Here is a 13,031-nt window from a genome sequence, read left to right as displayed (position 1 = left end):
CTCTTTACTGAGGCTAAAGCTGTAACCAGTAGAACAGCAATAATCATTCACATCATAGCCTAGAGAGAGGGATGTTGTGTATTTTGTGAGTTGGACAATGTTCATGTTTTGTCTAGGTCAAGACATGATTATGGGATGCTCTTGTTTTTGTCTTGATCCATCACGGTTAGAGAGTAGCCTTGTCTGATGCTGATATTCAGTGAAATTGTTTGTGTTCAACACAAGAACACCAAGACCCAGATGTTAGGTGCCAGGCTAGCTCACAACAACATCAAGGCCAGCTGACAGTACCAGCACAGCTCTGGGATGCCAAGGGCTGCTTTTCTTCTCTTGACAGTAACTTGCCCAAGACCACACAGGCCCATATTTGAACCTGGGTCAGATCCAAACCACAAACACCATACACTTTCTGAATTTTTTTTAAGTTGGTAACAGAGAAATGTGATAAGGGAAAAGACTAGAAAGGAGAGCCAGAGTTAAACTCTAAAGGCCTAAGAAAGGAGGGGTTTTGTTTTGTTTTGTTTTTTTAGTTAGGCAACAGCGAGCCATTCTAAGCACTGAAAAATACGACCACAGTCAAACTTTAGGCAGATTGATATCAACACAGTATAGTATTTTACTAGATATTCATTAGTCTCAGGCAAAAAGAAAAGCAATGAAGTCCACACTACATAATTTTTAAAGCTCCATATTTTTAAATTCTAATATTAATGGCCTTTCTACACTTTTAAAATGTCGTTTCCAGGGGCGCCTGGGTGGCTCAGTGGGTTGAGGCCTCTGCCTTTAGCTCAGGTCATGATCCTAGGCATCCTGAGATTGAACCCCCTGTTGGGCTCTCTGCTTGGTGGGGAGCCTGCTTCCCTTCCTCTCCCTCTGCCTGTCTCTCTGCCTACTTGTGATCTCTGTCAAATAAATAAATAAAATCTTAAAAAAAAAAATCCTTTCCAGTATGAAATGTAGTACATGGGGAGTCTGATTGTTTTCTTAAGCATCATTCCTTAGCAATGTAAACATCTGACTAATCTAGATCATTTCTCTTCTGTTTTTTTCAGAAATCAAACAAATGAGACAGAATTATGGATCAGGTCAAAATTTTAGGAGACCAGTAGGAGACAATTTAAAGGAACCTAGGAAAGAGGTCAGGGCCACTGATGAAGTTAAAAGTGCTTTGTGTAACAGTGACAGAGGAAGCCCGAAGAGCATCTAATCTCTCCAACAGAAAAGAGAAGTGACAACAGACAACTAAACTCTGGGGGATGCCTCAAAGTAAGACATCAAGAAGTAGAGAAGAAATCAGGGAAGAAAACAACAGAGATATAAAGATGCAAAAAAAGAACCAAGATGTTTTAAAAACGAAGGAATTATAAAGGGGTAATGTGGAATTTAAAAGTAAGGGCTGTACTTTTTTTTTTTTTCCTGGCATCTAAACAGGGACGTGAAGGGTACTATACTTTTGCATGTTTATGTATTTCACATGTATTTTATTCTCAACATAATCTGTAAGTAAGATATGTTATTTTATTCCCTAAATACTATCTTTGGTCACCATGTCTCTCCATATATTCTTTCCTATCTCTAGAAAGCTGTTTGTCCTCTGCCCTTTATTCCTCTAACCCTACCCATCCATCAAAGTGAGTGAGGGTCACAGCAGCAGCAATAGGAACAACAACAGTAACAACAGAGCTTTGATTTAATGAGCAGCTATTATGTACCTACCAGATGCTGTACTGCCAAGTCCTTTATGTTTCCAATCTTTACAACCTTAGGAGGCAGGTATTAGCCTCATTTTACAGGAGGCTAATACGGTTTAGAGGAACTTAACTTGCCCAAATCACCTAATTCTCCAAAGGCAGAACTGAGATCCAAAACCAGACCCCAGAAATTCCAGAGCCTGGCCTGTGATGACCAGATGACCTTGAATGACCTCCTGTGCTAAGGTTTCTTTGAGCACCATCTCTCACATCACCCCCTTCTCTGCGGTCCCACTGTACTCTGTATCCTATGACACCACGACACTCAGTGACACCATCTGCCTCTTACACTAAGCATCAGCTTCTCCAAGACAGGAACAATAACCTAACCCTAACCCTCAAATCTAGAAAGGGAGCACCTGGAGCGTGACAGGCATGCAGGAGTACAGAGCAACTAGTTATTCCAACAGGATACTGTGCTCCTCACAGAGGATCAGGAGGAAAACAGATGCTGGGAGGATGACAACGAACGTCATCTTTACTATGAAGAGCTCCCTGTATCCTACTCATCAAGACCTAAGAGAATTGTTCTTAATTGGGGGCGAGAAGAGGTCCCTAGACTTTTAAGGCTATGCAAAAACTTAAAATATTTCAGCAACTGAAATAATTACACATTTTATCACATAAAGTTAAGTTGTACAAGGTGACTATAACAATGTTACTTTGCTTTTGGCTGATACTGTATCATGTTGATTATCCCTGTTGATTAAAAGCACTAATAAATGGGGCACCTGGGTGGCTCAGTCGGTTTGAGCATCCAACTCTTGGTCTCAGCTCAGGTCTTGATCTCAGGGTCGTGAATTCAGGTCCTGCTTCAAGTTTCATTCGAGTTGTGGAGCCTACTTTAAAAAAGGTGAAAAAAATACTTAATAAAAGGGGCACCTGGGTTGCTCAGTCCATCAAGTGTCTGCCTTTGCCCCAGGGTTCTGGGATCGAGTCCCATATCAGGACTCCCTGTTCAGCAGGGAGTCTGCTTCTCTTTCTCCCTCAAATAAATTAAGTATTTAAAAAAAAAAAAAAAAAAAAAAAAAAAACAGGGCACCTGAGTGGCTCAGTAGGTTAAGCCACTGCCTTCGGCTCAGGTCATGATCTCAGGGTTCTGGGATCGAGTCCCACATCGGGCTCTCTGCTCAACAGGGAGCCTGCTTCCCTCTCTCTCTCTCTCTGCCTGCCTCTGTCTACTGTGATCTCTGTCAAATAAATAAATAAAATCTTAAAAAAAAAAAAAAAAAAAAAAACGGGGCGCCTGGGTGGCTCAGTGGGTTAAAGCCTTTGCCTTCGGCTCAGGTCGCAATCCCAGGGTCCTGGGATGGAGCCCATCGGGCTCTCTGTTCAGCAGGGAGCCTGCTTCCCTTCCTCTCTCTCTGCTTGCCTTTCTGCCTACTTCTGATCTCCGTCTGTCAAATAAAATCAAATAAAAAAAATCTTTAAAAAAAAACAAACACAAAAACTTAATGAAACAAGTTTGACAACTAAATGGTATTTAACAGCCTCCCCCCAAAAATTTAAGCCTGGGTATCCTATAGAATAATGAAAACAATCGAATTCTTGGTGATGAGAGGAGCAACCAGTCTAGAGAAGGAAGCCTTCTTTCAAAAGCTAAAACGCAGGGGCGCCTGGGTGGCTCAGTCAGTTGAGTGTCTGCGTTTGACTCAGGTCATGTTCCCAGGGTCCTAGGAAGCCTCAGTCTCGTTGCTCAGCGGGGAGCCTGCTTCTCCTTCTCCCTCTGCCTGTTATTCTGCCTGCTTGTGCAGGCTCTCAGGCGTGCTCTCTCTTTGTCCAATAAATAAAAATTCTTTAAAAAACAAACAGGGGCGCCTGGGTGGCTCAGTGGGTTAAAGCCTCTGCCTTGGGCTCAGGTCATGATCTCAGGGTCCTGGGATCCAGCTCCAGAGCGGGCTCTCTGCTCAGCAGGGAGCCTGCTTCCTCCTCTTTCTCTGCCTGCCTGTCTGCCTACTTGTGATCTGTCTGTCAAATAAATAAATAAAATCTTTAAAACAAACAAAAAAGCTAAAACGCAGGTACTGAGTCTGTACAATTACACCACCATAGTTTAAATCTACTTTTTTAAAGTGAATACTAACTTCTTTGGCCCAATATCCTCTACTTTGCAGGAAGTGAGAATTCCAAAGGCACCAGATTTGGTATCCAAACACTAGAAGCTAGTTTACACCCCTGCTCTGTCATACCGCAGTGTCCTTGGTATATCCGCCAGCCTCTGGTGAGTTTGTTTCCTCATCTAAAACATGAAGATAAATACTACTACAGGAAGCTATAACAAAAGAGACAATATACCCTGAAGTGTCATCATTACTAACAACCAAGTTTGCAAAACTAACCAAGTAATCTGATACCTACGTATCTACCTCCTGTATGCTAAGTGGTGGTCAAACATTAAACCATACCATCCCTTAAATTCTACTGTTTGCTTTTATGATGTACTAGATGAAGGTAAATAAAGGGCCATATTTATACACCTTCTCAAATGCAGCTCAAACACCATGTGGCTTCCAAGAAAATATTACATTTTATTATTGTCATACATACAGATGTTAGGAAGGACAAATTACTTAAAATGATTCACCCTGGGTCACCTGAGTGGCACAGTTGGTTAGGCGTCTGACTCTTGGTTTAAGCTTAAGTCATGATCTCAGGCTTGTGAAATCAAGCCCTTCATCAGGCTCTTTGCTCAGAGCAAAATCTACTTGGGTTTCTCTCTCCTTCTCCCTCTGTCTCTGCCCCTCCAACCCATGCTCTCACGCTTGCTATCTCTCTCATGCTTGCTCCCTCTCTCTCTCTGGAGTAAAGAAATAAATCTTTAAAAAAAAAAAACAAACAGCTCAACTCAATTTTGAGCAAGTCCTTAGATCATCAGATCATCAGATCGTGTGACTCATAAGATTATGAGGGAACATCTGAACCTCACTCAGTCCCCCTGCCTCTCTCCCTACCACTAATTTCTCTACACTTCTTTAACTTCAACACCCATGTACAAAGATCCATCCAATACCCTGGCCTCCCAGCTCCTTGACTTCTGCCCCCAACAAACTCTTCTTATGTCCCAATTATACCTTCCCCTAGAACTTACTGTTAACCAACAACTGTACCATGACCATAATTCTGATTCCCAGCAACTGAACCACTGATGTTCCCTTCAATTCCATTCTCGCAGTCTTCTCCATCTCAGTTAATGGGACTAGCAGTCATTCCGCCCAGATTTTTTTAAAAACCCAGGAGTCATCCTTAATTCTTTACCTCCCCTTATCCAATCCAAAAGCTAGTCCATCTTACTCTACCTTCAAAATAAATCCCCAATTGTGACGCCTTCTCACTATATCCACCACTTTTCCTGAGTCTAAGTGTGGTCCCGTCTCACAGTAGCAGCCTCCTAACTGGTCTGTCTTCATTTTCTCCCTTCTGCTCTACTTTTTAACACAGCACCCAGACTAATCCTTCTAAGGTAAGTCAGAGCAAGTCACCCCCTGATCAAAACCCTCCAATGGGTGGATTTTTTTTTTAAGATGTTATTTATTTCACAGAGAAAGAGATCACAAGTAGGCAGAGAAGCAGGCAGAGAGAAGGGGAAGCAGGCTCACTGCTGAGCAGAGAGCCCAATGCAGGTCGCAGGCCTCTACCCCAGAGCCCTGGGATCATGACCTGAGCCGAAAGCAAAGTCGCTTAGCCCACTGAGCCACCCAGGTGCCCCAAAGGGTAGATTTTGTTCTAAGTGCTCACCATGGTCTAGTAACTCTTCCGTGATCTGCCACTCACCTCCCAGCCCCTCCCCCACACCATCACTTCCCACAACTCTTCTCACTTGCTCTGGTCTAATTACTTTGGCCTTCTGCTGTGTATTGGACAAGCCAGCTCATTCCTACTCACAGGTCTTTGCTATTTCCTCTGTCTGGAATATGTCCCCCAGACTCTCAAGGCTTTCTCCTTCACTTCATCCAAGTTCTCTGCTCTAACACCCCCTCCTCAGGGACTCCCCTCTCTACCCTGACTAAACACTCTTTGCACCTCTCTTATCCCTTACTTTGCTTTATTTTTCTTCAGAACCCTTACTGCCCAGCACATTATCACATTTATTGTCTACCAACCCCACAGACTAGAATCCCCATGAAAAGTACAATTCTGTCTTGTTCATTATTTTCTCCAAGTATCTAGAACCATGCCCGGAACACTCTGTACTTAATACACCTTTAGTAAGTGGATAAAGTGTTACCAAGCATTTTCACCTATGTTAAAGGAATGAAACAATGGTCCTTCACATGTCCATGAAGAACATGAGAGCTGAAATGATACTCACTTTTATTTCTAACTTTACCTATTAATGCTAAAAGATAAATATAAAACAGTTTATGAGGACATTTGCCTAGCCTGGGATTTCAATTTTTTTATACACACACACACAGGTGCTCTGCTCTAGAGTTTCAGACTTCTCATTGACATCTGCTATTCAGGACCCAATTCTAAACTTAGGTTGCCTAAGAGACTCTGAACAACAATTTGCTGACAAATGCTATGCCCTTTACTCCATTGGAAAATTCTCTCAAACTTGAGAGACTGTTCTCCTGAAATGGTTCAAATAATTAAAAAAACATTAAGAATTGTTAGTGAGTTCCCTTTAGTGAGTACTTAACTATTTGCTATACTCTCTCATAAGACCTTTATGTAGGGGCACCTGGGTGGCTCAGTGGGTTAAAGCCTCTCCTTTCAGCTCAGGTCATGATCTCAGGGTCCTGGGATCGAGCCCCACATCGGACTCTCTGCTCAGCAATGAGCCTGCTTCCCTCTCTCCCTCTCTCTGCCTGCCTCTCTGCCTGCTTGTGATCTATGTCTGTCAAATAAATAAATAAAATCTTAAAAAAAAAAAAAAACCTTCGTGTACATTCCCTCCTTTAATCCTAACAATAACCCTAAGAGGGAGGTAATCCCATCAGCATCTTCAAACAGAAAAAGGCAGTGGCTGCCAGAGGTCTAACTCTAGACAACAGTAAAGAAAGAAAACTTTTTTTTTTTTTTTAAGATTTTATTTATTTATTTGTCAGAGAGAGAAAGACAGTGGGAGCACACAAGCAGGGGGAGCGGCAGGCAGAAGGAGAAGCAGGCACCCAGCCGGGCAGGGAGCCCAATGTGGGACTCTATCCCAGGACCCCAGGGATGAAGACCTAAGCAGAAGGTGGCCGCTTAACCAGAACCACGCAGGCATCCAAGGAAAAAAAAAAAAAAAAAAAAACTTTAAAAGTAGAAATAAACATTAAAGAGAGAGAGCAAGAGTAAGTCTTTCAATGAAGGACCACAAGGGTTATGTTTCTTATAAAGCCCATAAAACATCAGTGTATCAAATTAGACCTTGAAAGTTCATGCTCAAATGACCCTGGCACCTTAAAAAGGCTATGCTGGTTTAAACTTTGAAGGCAGGGGGGGGGTGCCTGGGTGGCTCAGTGGGTTAAGGGTCTGCCTTTGGCTCAGGTCATGATCCCAATCAGCCCCGCATCAGGCTCCCTGCTCAGCGGGAAGCCTGCTTCTCCCTCTCCCTCTCTCCTGCTTGTGTTCCCTCTCTCGCTGTGTCTCTCTCTGCCAAATAAATAAAATCTTTAAAATAAATAAAATGAACTTAGAAGGCAGGAAAAAAACTTTGTAATTTGAACTGAAATTAAGTTCTGACACTTCAAAGGCACATGTCAAGTATGTGAAAATTCATGTAGATTAAGCACCTCTTTCTACAATGATACCAGATAAATGTGTTGTGTAATAGAGAGGTCAACCCCCACCACACTGGTTGCGTGCGCACACACACACATACAGTATAACAAACTATTTAGGGAAGTCAAACAAGTCCTCATCGAAGAGGTGATATTCCAGCCAGAGTTCAAAGAAGAAATGAAGTTTCTAGGTATCAAAACAGGATGGGACGGAGAGAGCACTTTATGAAAAACCTAAGTACAGACCTTGGTGACAGATTCACTATTTCAAATATTTTATGGAGGTCTACTACAGTACCAAGCCCTGGGATACAAAAATGACTACATAACAGCCTTTGCCCTCGAAGAGTGAAATTCTAGTGGGTAAAAGACAAAAACATAATTTTAACATGAGAGCTGAAATTGGTATTACGGAACTATAACTGAGATGTACAGGGTATTAAGGAATTACAAGACTGGTGCCTAGGAAAGGTTTCCTAAATAAAGTAAAATCTAGGTTAAATCTTAACAGAGAAGGAACACGAATTCCACAGGATACACGGAAGGGCATGACAAAAGGTCAAGGACCCTCGGAACTGATTAGAAGATATTTGCAACTTCACACAAACAGGGAGCTGCAGAGTTTAAAAAACAAGAGGACAGGGGCGCCTGGCAGGTTCAGTCCTTGATTTTTTATTTTTATTTTTTTTTCAGTCCTTGATCTTGATCATACTCTTGATCTTGGGGTTGTGAGCTCGAGCTCCACGTTGGGTGCTGAGATTACGTAAAAAAAATAAATAAATAAATAAATAAACAAACTTTTTTTTTTTTTTTTTAAAGAATTTATTTATTTGACAGACAGAGATCACAAGCAGGCAGAGAGGCAGGAAGAGAGAGAGGAGGAACAGGCTCCCTGCTGAGCGGAGAGTTCCATGCTGGACTAGATCCCAGGACCCCGAGATCATGATCTGAGCCTAAGGCAGAGGCTTAACCCACTGAGCCACCCAGGTGCTCCCTTAAAAAAAAACTTTATAAAATATAGAAAAAATAAACAAGAGGGTGACTTGATATTTGTCTTTTAGTAAGATAATTGAGGCAACAATGTGGAGAATGAGAGAATGGCAAGGACAATTAGCACACACGCACAAAAGGACCTGAAATAGGGCTCAAATGGCATGTAATTATTAAATGAACAAATGATTTCACGAACAAATTAGAGGTAAGGGAGATAAATTTACAAGCATTAGGTTGAGGTGTCTAGGATATCCAGGTGGCTATATCCAGAGGCATTTGGAAATACAGATCCAGAGTTTTCGAACTCTGTTAGAAACCTTAGTTGACAAAGGTTATGGGTGTGCCATCAAGCTAAGTAACTACAGATGGAAAAAGGAATAGGTAAGTTCAAGGAATAGGTTAAGTTCAGTCTGATGTGTCTGTGGGTCAGCCAAGTGATAATGAAAAAGCAGACAGGTGAATGTGCAAGTCTGGACTAAAGACAAAGATTTGGACACATCAGTGTCCACTAAGGCCAAGGCACAGGAAGGAAATCTCCTAGGGAGAGACCATAAATCAAGAAATAGCTAGGAAATAATAAAGCTAACATTTCCCTAGTAAATACTATGGCTCATTCAATTCTCACAACAACCTATGCAGTAGATACTATCTTCCCATATTAGAGGTTAAGTAATTTTCCCAATAGTACAAGGCACTTAAACAACAGTGAAAACCCAAGGCCTAGGAGAGATTAGAGGAAAACTATGAGCAAGCAATGTCATAAAGCCAGTTAAAAGATTCAAGAACTAATCTGATCAATATCATGGAAAATTCAAGTTAGACAAAAAAAAAAAAAGGAAGGAGAAAACTAAAACAGGAGGTGGGACCTAGAATATTTCACAATTTGGGGACATTAATAGCTACAATTTACTTTACTTGTACAATCTGTTTCAGGAAGAAGGACAAAGAAATATATTGGACTGGGTTGCAAAATGAGTTGAGGAAGTAAAAACAGTGATCATAAGACCAGTCTCTCAGAAGGTCTAGCAATAAAGGAAGCAGGAACTCATGTTTACTAATCCAGTAACATTTACAGTACTGGGGAAAAGGGCATGTGCACAACGGATCGCATTTAACATTTGCATTTTAAAAGACGCAAAAGATTCAGAAACACTATAAAGCCTGTCCAAAGTCACACAGCCAGTAAGTGGCAATGGAAACATTTTCACTCAAGGTGACATAAATCTGATCAGAGAGCTATTTTAAAATACAACATACAAAGATTACAATCTATGCATTGGTTCTGTCATGTTCAGTGTGACAATATCTATTTGCCTTAAGAAAGCAACATAAGGGGCCCTGGGTGGCTCAAGTCCATTCATTCGTTAAGCATTTGCCTCCAGCTACCCTCCTGATCCCAGTATCCTGGGTCATGCCAGCATTTGAATCAGGATCCCTGCTCATCGGGGAGCCTGCTTCTCCCTCTCTGCCCCTCCCCCTGCTTATGCAAGCCTCTCTCTCTCTCTTTCTCTCTCTCTCTCAAATAAATAGAATCTCTTTTTTTTTTGCATAGATTTTTTTAAAGATTTTTATCTATTTATCTGACAGAGAGACCACAAATAGGAAGAAAGGCAGGCAGAGAGAGACAGGAGGAGGAAGCCGGCTCCCCGCTGGGCAGAGCGCCCGATATGGGACTCTGAGATCATGACCTGAGCCAAGGCAGAGGCTTAAACCCCTGAGGCACACAGGCGCCCCAATAAATAAAATCCTTTAAAAAAAAAAAAAAAAAGGAAGCAACACAAAACTGATTTGTCAACTGAATGTCAACTTTGGCCTGCATGCAGTGTACCTGTTAAAAAAGCTTTCAGGGGTGCCTGGGTGGCTCAGCTGGTTAAATGACCTTCAGGTCACAATGCTTGAGTCGAAGGAAGTTGCTCAGCAGGGAGTCCGCCTCTCTTTCTGACCTCCCCTACGTTTGTGCTCTCTCTCATTCTCTATCCCAAATAAAAAAAAAAGATAAATAGGGGCGCCTGGGTGGCTCAGTGTTTAAAGCCTCTGCCTTCAGCTCAGGTCATGATCTCGGGGTCCTGGGATCGACTCCCGCATCGGGCTCTCTGCTCAGCGGGGAGCCTGCCTCCTCCTCCTGTCTCTGCCTGCCTCTCTGCCTACTTGTGATCTATCAAATAAAAAAAAAAAAAGAAAAAAAATAGATAAATAAGCAAGCAAGCAAGCTTTCAGGGATGCCTGGGTGGCTCAGTCCATAAACATCTGCCTTCATCTCATGATCCCAGGGTGTTGGGGACCCAGTCCCAACAGGGAGCTCCCAGCAGGGAGCCTGCTTCTCCCTCTGCCTGCCGTTCCCCACCCCACTGCTTTGTGCGTGCTCTCTCTCTGTCAAATAAATTTTAAAAAGCTCTTAAAAAAAAAAAAAAAGCTTTCAAAAGAACGTATATAAAACAAAGAGAGTAACCAACTAACTCTCAGGGACCAACTTCACTGTGTCACTCCCACTTTCAGTGAAGGAAAAGAGAACAATTGCAGATATATTTACAATTCCAAAAATAAAGTTCCCCCCCTTCCCTTCCCAACAAAGGCTTAACCCAAGTACAACCCTACAACACTTAAATATCACTAAATGATTAAGTCACTTAGCTAAACTAAAGAACCCAAGATCTCATTCACATCTATATGGGCAATATAATTATTTACTCTAAGTGACAAATTTAAAAAAAAAAAAAAAAGGCGTTAACTGGCTTTTGTTAAAAACTTTTTCCATTTCCTTCCCCAAAGGAAGGGGCACTCCTTCCTCGTTAACTCCCTTGTTAACATTTTCCATTCAAACAAGTTCTTTCCTCTGTTCTCCAACTCATTCATTCTTTCCTGGTGCCAGGTGCTTGGCCAGACTCTGGTAATTAAGACACAAAAAAGATGCACTAGCCCAGCCTTCGTCAAAGGTACAGGCTAGTAGAAAAATAAAGAGAACAAACATTACAACTGATGATTACCTGCTGCTAAAGAACACACACTACCAGGTGGGCTTAAAAGAGATAAGGCTGGGTTTCCTGAAGTGATACTTGAGGAATGTGTTGGATTTGAGTAAAAAAGAGAATGGCACATCAGAGGTGGAGGAAACCCCAAAAGACCAGGAGATGGTGAAGAGGACTTCTTAGAACAAAAATAAAACCAAATGTGGCTTGAGTCTAGAGAGCCAGAAGGAAAGTGGCCCAAAATGAAATGGAGAAGAGTGGCAGCAGTATTTTGGTCTTTATTCTAGGAGAAGGTCAAGTGTTTTAAGAGTTCTAAGCATATGAGACATTGAGACACGTGCATTTTTTTAAAAGATTTTTATTTATTTATTTGACAGAAGTAGGCAGAGAGGGAGGCAGAGAGAGAGAGGAGGAAGCAGGCTCCCCACTGAGCAGAGAGCCCGATGCGGGGCTCGATCCCAGAATCCTGGGATCATGACCTGAGCCGAAGGCAGAGGCTTTAACCCACTGAGCCACCCAGGTGCCCCGAGACGCGTGCATTTTTAAGTGATTAGTCTTGAATATACCAGAGCTCCTTCCAAAAGGCATTCTCATGCCTAGAGAGCACACAAACTTCCCCAACAAGTCATTCACTGATATTACCCACACAAAGGGGGGAAAAAACCTCTTCAAGCTGAATTCTATGCCAAAGGAAGGTACTCTGAAAAAAGTAGTTTCAACTATGGCAGTGACTTATAAAGTGACCAGTGAACTTCATCTACATAATAAGAAAAATAGCGTTTACAGTCGTTTCTCGGTTACAAATAACTTCTAAATATACCTATCAGAGAAACTGAATGGCTATGAACATTTAACAGTGACAAAAAATTGCACTTTAATATTTTAAAAATATGAGCGTGTTTCAAGGCTTCGGTGCCCAGACAGCCTTCGATGTCTTGAGGCGCCATCTGCCCCGACACACTTTTCCCCCAAATCAATTCTAGACTTCCTGGGCACATTTTTGGTTTCGCTTTTTCAACAGAATGTCTTCTAATTCATAACTTTACTCTCAGCTTGACAGATGCCACGGGATCTGGGGCGCACGTAACAAACCTCCAAGATTTAAAGGGCGCCCCACGGTAACTTTCCCGCCCTCCCCAGCCCCCAAACGCCCCAGGACTCGCGGAGCCTCCCCCTCTCGCGGCTCCGGGCCGCCTCCCCCACCCTTTGGCCCAGAGCAAGGCCAGGCCCGCTGGGCCGGAGGTGCAGCCGCCACTTCTTCCCCCTTCCTCTGCGGCTGAGGCGGGGGGACCCGGGCGGAAAGTGAGGAGCGGATCCTCACGAGCATTACCTGGGGCCAGAGCCCGACAGCGGAGACCTCGTCAGGAACCGCAAAGCCGGGAAGCCGTCACGGCGCGGCCGGCAGAAAGGTGCACTGAGGGGAGCGCTCCCGGTGCCCAAAGCTAGCGTCGCAGCTAGCCCCACCGCCTGCGAAGATAAAGCGCCCCGCTCCCCGGCCCCTCCGCCGCAAGCTCGCAGCCCGCTACGCAGCGTCACGCGCACGGCCCGCGCCGGCTCGCGATTTTATTGGCGGCCCAGGTCGCCGCCAGGCTCCGCCCACCGCCTACGGCCGC

General features: G+C 43.2%; 1 protein-coding gene across 3 annotated transcripts in view; it reads right to left on the bottom strand.

Moving 5' to 3' along the window:
- SOAT1 (sterol O-acyltransferase 1) overlaps positions 1–12,799 on the bottom strand; it is a 72,562-nt gene extending 59,763 nt beyond the window's left edge. The window contains exon 1 of one of the 3 annotated variants that reach the window (XM_032862597.1): positions 12,749–12,799. The gene's annotated coding sequence lies outside the window, so the exon portion shown is untranslated. Of the gene's footprint in view, positions 1–3,940; positions 3,959–12,748 lie in introns of those variants that run through there. The other 2 variants (XM_032862599.1, XM_032862598.1) reach the window with 2 other exon arrangements.
- Between the last annotated feature and the right edge of the window lie 232 nt (positions 12,800–13,031).

The sequence above is a fragment of the Lontra canadensis genome, unplaced genomic scaffold (genome assembly GCF_010015895.1).
Source record: "Lontra canadensis isolate GAN:19392208 unplaced genomic scaffold, GSC_riverotter_1.0 scaffold24, whole genome shotgun sequence".
In the NCBI taxonomy this organism is placed as follows: Eukaryota; Metazoa; Chordata; class Mammalia; order Carnivora; family Mustelidae; genus Lontra; species Lontra canadensis.
Note: the sequence above shows the minus strand (reverse complement) of the source record. Positions and strands in the feature narration are given on the sequence as shown.